At 37.2% G+C, this 8,004-nt stretch overlaps 1 long non-coding RNA gene and 1 other non-coding gene across 2 annotated transcripts; both read left to right on the forward strand.

Moving 5' to 3' along the window:
- Positions 1–6,849: 6,849 nt before the first annotated feature.
- On the forward strand, positions 6,850–6,934 carry TRNAY-GUA. Its single transcript is given in 2 exon segments — positions 6,850–6,886; positions 6,899–6,934. It is a non-coding gene; the product is annotated as a tRNA-Tyr (tRNA).
- A 150-nt stretch (positions 6,935–7,084) lies between these two features.
- On the forward strand, positions 7,085–7,765 carry LOC113293713. Its single transcript, XR_003332494.1, has 2 exons — positions 7,085–7,203; positions 7,341–7,765. It is a non-coding gene; the product is annotated as an uncharacterized LOC113293713 (long non-coding RNA).
- The last annotated feature ends 239 nt before the right edge of the window (positions 7,766–8,004 follow it).

Consider the following 8,004-nt stretch of genomic DNA (forward strand, 5'->3'; position numbering starts at 1 on the left):
AATAAGGTTACAAGAGTTATCACCTCATTTGATGACAAGCCATGCATACCTCGTATTACCCAATCCACTGATTCATCATTTTGACTGATCGTTGTTAATACTGACTCACTGTTAATGTGACGGACCGGAAAATTACACCTAACATGCCATAACTTCCCGATGTGCCGTTATTATACTACTAACCAGACCTCAAAACTTCTATTCTCGTCAAGAAAACGCACGCCCATTTTTTCTTGGAAGCATGCTTAATAAGCACGATGCAGGTCCCCCATCGTTCCAACTTACCACTAAACAAGGGTAAAAGCCCATGAAAGCTAAGGATGATGCATCTTTTGCTTTCAAATACTATCCAAGCATAAGACATGCCTTGGACTTGCACATAGCCATTCCAAGCCTATCTTCGCTTCCTTACTTAACTTACTATCATAATCATGCCAATGCACCATTGGTACATGCCTATGTTAAAATCTTTGATAGGAAATATGAGCATCCAGGGAATGAAATGCAACCCACCTCATCAAGTGTGGCCACAATCATCTCTTGCATCGCATCACCGAGCCAGATGATATGAGGGGCAAATATGCCGCAATTAGATGATATGAGCGACAACGTGCTGGACCGGAAATGTTGCAATTCATTGCGCCTGCCTATGTACCCTTCCATACTCTAAAGGGATGAATCACTGACCATAGTTCATCCGCAAAAGGACAAGTAACTTAAGCCAAACTCGTGTTGCAAGGCCGTGTCCAAGCAAAAGGTCTAGTCCATATAGGTTATTCCATCGTTCACGACACGGAATTGTGATGCCTTCGCATCATATGCCCCGTTGACAAAGCTACGTAGCTGTAAATGAGGCCTAAGCATCATTTATTCTCTTCCGGCTAAGCTATGAAGTTTACTTGTGCATAATCCACATATGCAACTTTAACCAACCACCCCTCGTTATATATGTCTTAAGGAAATTTCTACAACTCAAACCAATGGACCACTTTGACATTCACCAAGTCCACTTTAAGGTGATTGCTTCACTATTTATGGTCGTTACCAAAGCCAAGTGTTGTGAAGCGCCATGATGGTTGTATTTATAACTTTGTCCCATAGGACAACCCTAATATCTGGCCATGATAGTTGTGCTTTCGTTATGACCCACAGATCAGTTCCAATATTTACAGTCATGATGGCCGCACATTATCTTGACCAGCCTGCTCTGGTCTGATGCACCATTTGGTGCGGCATTAGATCTTGGCCAATATAACTTACGTAATGCGCCATACTTGGCGCAAAATTGGCCATAGATAGGCCGAAATTCTTCTTAACACACAACAGAAACTTGAGATGAAGCTTCATCTCTTGCCCATGACCCATCTTTGAGCATGGGATATGCTAATGTCGACTTGGGAACAACTAGTGGACGATATTATCGTGTTTCATGCCCAAGTATCATTGATCTGGGTGAGACAGAAATACCATTTTTTTCTTCAATTCCACATGTTTAGTGTATCTTCTTCTTTTTCCTGACACTTCTTTTCCGATTTTTTCCCCCAGATGATTCTTATATCATAAAAATCCTTCATGGCGACCAGTAAGCCAAGAAAAGCTTGTGGATCCAATCACAAGATTCTGAATTTTTCTTGTGTGGTTGTCTCTTTTTCTATTTAGTTTGAGTTGACAAGTTACAATGAAATTGAATCAAGCTATTTCAAATTTCTAAGTCTTGAAGAACCATAAATAGTAAATACTTAATGTTTTGGTAGGTGAAAGCATGCTCTTGCAATTTATGAATGTGTACGAGGCCATTTCCGTGTATATCTTTCAACCTAGAAGTTTCCACAACATTCCCTACTGCCACTGCTCTAAAAATGTGATCGCCAATTCTCTTGTGATTGGTACTTTTACCATTTTGTTTCTGATACTAAAACCCATCAGACCTACTAGACTCGAACATGTGGCCTAAGAACTTTTGCCAAAATTATTGTTGGTGAAATTCAACTGCTACTTTGTGGTAACGAGTTTCCTCTTATGACTGAACTTGCATCACTTGAGATTCACTGGTGGTTTAACCAGGGCTACCCATCATCAATGGTCAAGAATATAAAGCATAGCATGGACAACTTAGCCTAGATAAAGAACGGCTAGGATGCATTTTGGGGAAAACTAAATCCATGGTTGTGGTTTCCTCTAACTAAAATTAATCATTAGTGTGCTTTTATTAATTAGTGTCTCATTAATCTCTCATAATGAATACTTTATTAAATTCTCATTATTTAATATCCTCTTAATTAATCTAATAAATATGTATTTTTACATTACTAAATAATTTTAATAAAAATTGCATCTATAGACTTTAGTGGTTAGTGGTGGAAGAAGTAGTGCCTTGTAGAAGCAGTGGTAGTGGAGGCGATAATATCAGTGGCGGTGGAAAAAATAATCCCGATGGGTGGTTTTATGATGGTGATGTTGGAGAATAGTCGAGGACATTATGAGTTCTGTTCATTTACAACGCAAGCAACATTGTATCGAAAGATGTAGTTGGTCATCACGCTTGATAAAAACAAATAACATATTTTTAGGATGAGATCATACCATTTTCTTTTTTAAAATGATCATAACCGTCGGATCACCTAAATGGTACCCCTGCTACCTTTAGCACCCGGTTGTATAAACCATGGTTCTAACCGTTAAGTAAAATTAATTGCAAATCAACAGAGTATATAACAATAAAAAATATAATGGAATAAATTAATTAATGACCTTAGTTTATTCAACCATAATTTTACTCATGATGTTTGTGATTTAAAATTATAAATACGACAAACGGCCAACGGGAGGTAGGCGACGGTTGTGGTGGAGAAATACATGTTATCATATATGGTTTTGTAGTGGTGGCAACGGTTGGTGAGTAGCGATAGCCTATGTTAATTTTGTATCACTACAAAATGGGCAACATTATAAATTAGAAGTTGTGGTTGATCGTCTTATTAATAAAATAAGATAACTCGGTTAAAATACATGAAAGATCAAAAAAATAAAAATAAACCAAAAACTGTCACGTTAGGACAAATTAGGCAATATAGCGGCAAGACTTATTTAGGGAGAAGATAAACTAAAAATAAACCACAAAATGTCACGTTAGGACAAGTTAGGCAATATAGCGGCAAGACTTATTTAGGGAGAAGATAAATCAATGGTTGTTTACATTATTGTTGTATCATTAATTTCTCATAATAAATATTTTACTAATCTTTCATTATAAATATCTTATAATTATCTTAATAAATATACTTTCATTAAATAAATAATAATTTTTTTTATAATCATATCAATAGACATTAGGGATAACCGTGGTGGTGTTTGTAAGTGGTGGTGCACTAAGCCGGTGATGATGGTGGAAAAGGTAGTGGTAATGGGTGGTTCTGGTGGCGATGAAGGAAGTGAAGGTTCAGTGTGGTAGTTGGTAAATGCTTATTCTATGCCGTTAGGACACAAGTAACATTATTATGGAAGTTGTGGTTGACTTTTTTAATGTGAAAATTATAATAAAAAATAATTGTATAATCTGATCACAATTTGTTCCGAAAAATAACCCGAGAAAAATTCAACGATGGTAGGATAATGGATCTACCATTGGGGTAGCAAAGGTTTTCGGTTGGTCCCACTACATGTTTCACTTGGTGGTTTCTTCGAGAAAAATATTTCGGTCAACCTACCAATTCTCCAAAAGTAAGCATATAACAAGTAAAAAATACGGAGAATAATTGTCACTTTATATATAGCCAATAAAAAGAATGACAAGGGTTAATATTCACATAATCTTTGTTTTCTAAACAAAGCTTGGCTAAGTTAGGCTAGATAAAGAATGACCGAAATTTAACTATGAGGGGAGACAAAACTACGGTCATAGTTTGTCCAACTTAAACTTTATAAATGTTTTTTTTACTAATTGCTCATAATTTATTTGTTAAAACTGGTGACACATAATTTCCCGTGTAACTAGAATTTTGAAACTGACGAAATTGTAATCATATTTATCAGCCATCTTATAATCATATTGTGCCAAAAACAAATCTACGGTCGTGGTCTGTTCAACTTAAACTTTATAAATATTTTTTTATTAATTGCTCATAATTTATTTGCTAAAATTGGAGACACAGAATTTTGCGTCGTCTCACGTATTTCTTTATAAATGGTTTAACTATGTGTTTATTGTTAGTAGACCGTATTGTTATTAGGTTAAATACTTAACATGGTTTTGTTATTTTTTTTTTTTGCAACAAATAACCTCACATCTGGAAGCGTAATTTTTTAGAATGTAATGGCATGACCCTCTACCGATAATGGGCTCGCTTAGCTACTGCGGTCATCTGACAGTATATGGTTTTCAATGGTCACCACTGCGGTCATCCAGTAGCAACTTCTCAGGAGGTCACCCATCCCGGGATTACTCAATACCAAGCATGCTTAACTGTAGAGTTTTTTCGCCATCTGTGAAGCCAGTTATGCTGAAAAGGTCTCGGTGTTAGGAAAGAACAAACTATTATCTATATTCTATTTGATAAATCCTACCTACCGAGTCGGAGTACTATAATACCATCAACTTAATTTGGAGCCCTCCTCGGATTCGTAATATGTCCAATATTAACTCTGGCACTTTTTCTCACTCATGAGACCCTTTCCCGATACAATCCGTCAAGCATGCTCTTTCACCCACGACAGGTAATCCTCGACTCCGATACCATTTGAAGGACCTGGTCCTCTGCCAATATTGTCCTCACTTAGTCATGCGGTTATCCGACAATATGGGATTTTCAACTAACACTAATGCGGTCCTCCATCAACAGTTTTCTGGGAGGTAGACCATCCTAAGATTACTCTGGCCCGAGAACGCATAAATACAGTGCTTTTTACCAACTCTGGATATAACTATGTCGAAAAGGCCAAAATGTTACGAAAGGACAAGTCACTACCTATATTCCGTTTGTTGAACCCTTCCTGCCAAGTTGAATTAAGTACGTAATATATCTGGGAATTTTTAATTACTTAAACTACATCGTATTGAGTAAAATGGTTGCCATCGGAAATGACTTAACATTTTAAAATATAATAGCTTAAGTGAATGAATCAGCTTTTTATTATGTCATTGAAATAGTAAGAACATACAATACAATATGTACTGTTGAGTCAATTCTGAGTTTTACTCTTTTCAGACTATTCTTAAAGGGGAAAAAAGTAACAAGGATCCGAACATTGTTAGTATCTATACAATTATTCTTCTTGAGATGAATGAGTTCAGGTGTTGTAATTTTATTACAGCTTACATAGTTTAATGTTTTGGTTCCACTCGGTTGTTAGAGTATGTGGCGTGATAAACCACATATGTATATATAGTTAGGGATAGTCCCTCATGGAATACAGAGTAATGCACGTGGGGATTAAGAAGCTTGGGCATCTCCATACATATAATCAAGGACTTTTAGTTTAGAACCCCACACCTCTTATACCAAGGTGGTCAAGTGGGGTTCGGGGTTATGTGGTCGGACCCCGAGTAGTGTCCGATGGTCCGTGAAGATCCTAAAAATTGGTATCAAAACCTATGGTTGGGGCTACTGTCTGAACGTATAAGTAGTTGTGGATGTCACCCGGTTTAGGGCGCAAGTGGAGTCAGACTCAAGGTGGAGCAGGAAAGGCTTAAAGTTGAACTGGCGCTCAAGGTGGAGTTAGTGTCTCACCCATCAACTCAAGTGGAGCAGGGTTCTAGCTTGGAAAGGTAATGTTCAAGGTTGAACTGACGCTCAAGGTGGAGTTAGTGTTTTACACATTAACTTTCAAGTGGAGCAGGGTTCTAGGGGTGGACAAGAAAATTCTCAAGGTGGATTTAGTGTTTAAATTCTCATTAACTCAAAGTGGAGTAGGATTTCAGGCCGCATAATGACAATAATCATGATCGATGGGTAGCATATACAGATGGTAATCATATGGTGGAGTATGATTGAACTGGTGAAGTGGTTTAATCTCGCAAAGGTGGAGACTGTTGGAGTATGTGGAGCGATAAACCACATATGTATATCTAGAGATAGTCCCACATGGAAGAAATAGGAGTACATGTGGAGCTTAATAATCTTGGGCATCTCCTTACGAAGCACCTAGGCATTTTAGATTAAAACCGCACACTTCTTTTCCCAAGGTGGTCAAGTAGGGACAACATTGGTGCTATGTGGTCGGTCCCATAGTAAGTTCCTATGGTCCATGAAGATCCTAACATCCTTCACTAAAATGAGGAAGATGCAAAAAGGTAATACCATTTCAAATGATCGATAAGATATCTTTGTAAATTAAAAAACATAACTTTATAAGGAAGATGCAGAAAGGTAATACCATTTCAAATGATCGATAAGATATCTTTGTGAACTGAAAAACATAACCAAATAATATTTTTTGAGGGAGAAAAAATATGTAAAAGTTTATTCTGAAATAATTTTATGGCTTGGGGATACAACTGAAGAAAGAAGAGGTATGATGTAGGAAAATATCAAGGCGGAAGATGCTAAAAATGGATTTATGGAGTTAAGAATAAAAATATCTATATGTTTTCCTTTTACTTTTGCAATGTTAGGAAGCGTAAAGATGATGTCAATAAACATTATATTTAATATTTATATGTCGAAAAATGCATAACTCAAGGAAAATTTATGCCCGTGCCATTAAGGCACGGGTTAAGCCCCAGTAGCTTATAAATTATCTCAAAGTCAGTGATATTTGACCCAACACCACTTCGGTTAACAATTCGGCGGATTGACCTTCAAGAAAATAACTGAATATTATTTAAACTATTTTCATGGGAAATGAGTAAAACCGGCCTTAGCTCAGTTGGTAGAGCGGAGGACTGTAGTTGTAGCAGACAATCCTTAGGTCACTGGTTCGAATCCGGTAGGTCGGATTTTTTTATTTTTACTGATGTTTTTCTTTTTGTTGTTGTGCTGCATAAGAATTTCTATGGTGTAAAGAGCCAATAATTTTGTTTCTTTCCCGAAGTGGTGAGTAAAGAATATCAAAAGGACACCACACCATGTGATGCTGCCTGGACTTGATAAGGAACACAACCTTGCCACCACTCAAATCCCCGCTGAAAAACTCCAAATACACTCACAAAACCACTGCAATTCATCACCATAAGGTAAGATTTCCACACAGATTCCTTCAGTTCAGGTAATATTTTTTCCTGGATTTCTTTCATTTCATGTTTTGGTTGATTTGTTGGAAGTATAGTCTCACTCAGTTCAGGTGAATTTGTGAAGGCGAATGCCACCAGTCCTGGTACTTATATAACTTCTTTTCGCTGACAGTTGAGCGAGCAAAATCCTGCCTTTGTGCTTCCCGGCATGTATCTGGATTTGAACCCGCGTAGATATATAGACGACGAATTTACACTCCATCATCATTAACCACACTGCGATAAAACTGACAGCGGTGGTCTCCATTACTTGACTCTGCTATGCAATTTCAGGTGCAGTTATAGGAGCTTACAATCTATTTTCAGTTTTAGTTTTTTAGTTTGTATTGTTGATTTGCTGTGTCGCAATCACTCAAAGAATTATAGTAGACTTGGTAAATTATTGCTGAGTTTGTTGGTCGAGCTTGGAAAAATTCCTGGTGGCAGCTGCAAGTTCTTGAAACTTAAACTTAGTGGCTGCAGTATGCCTTCAGCATCACTACTGGTACTGGGACATATAACATCACCAAATTTGTAATGAAATTTATATTTTGGTTACTTCAAAGAGATTTGTTTCCTACTGGTACTTAGTATATTTAATATTGAGTTGGTTGGTCGAGCTTGGGGTTTGGAAGATGACTAATGTGCACTGTAATTCGCAAGTTTTCTTTTTAATGCCCTAGACTAGTGGTGCCTAGACTACATCCAAATTCCATAGGACTTCAGTAATTATAGAGTTCGAATCCTTACCTCAGTAGTGGGAGGGAGCATACCAACCACCAGACCAGTTGGTGATT

Source organism: Papaver somniferum, chromosome 7 (genome assembly GCF_003573695.1).
Source record: "Papaver somniferum cultivar HN1 chromosome 7, ASM357369v1, whole genome shotgun sequence".
NCBI classification, from domain to species: Eukaryota; Viridiplantae; Streptophyta; class Magnoliopsida; order Ranunculales; family Papaveraceae; genus Papaver; species Papaver somniferum.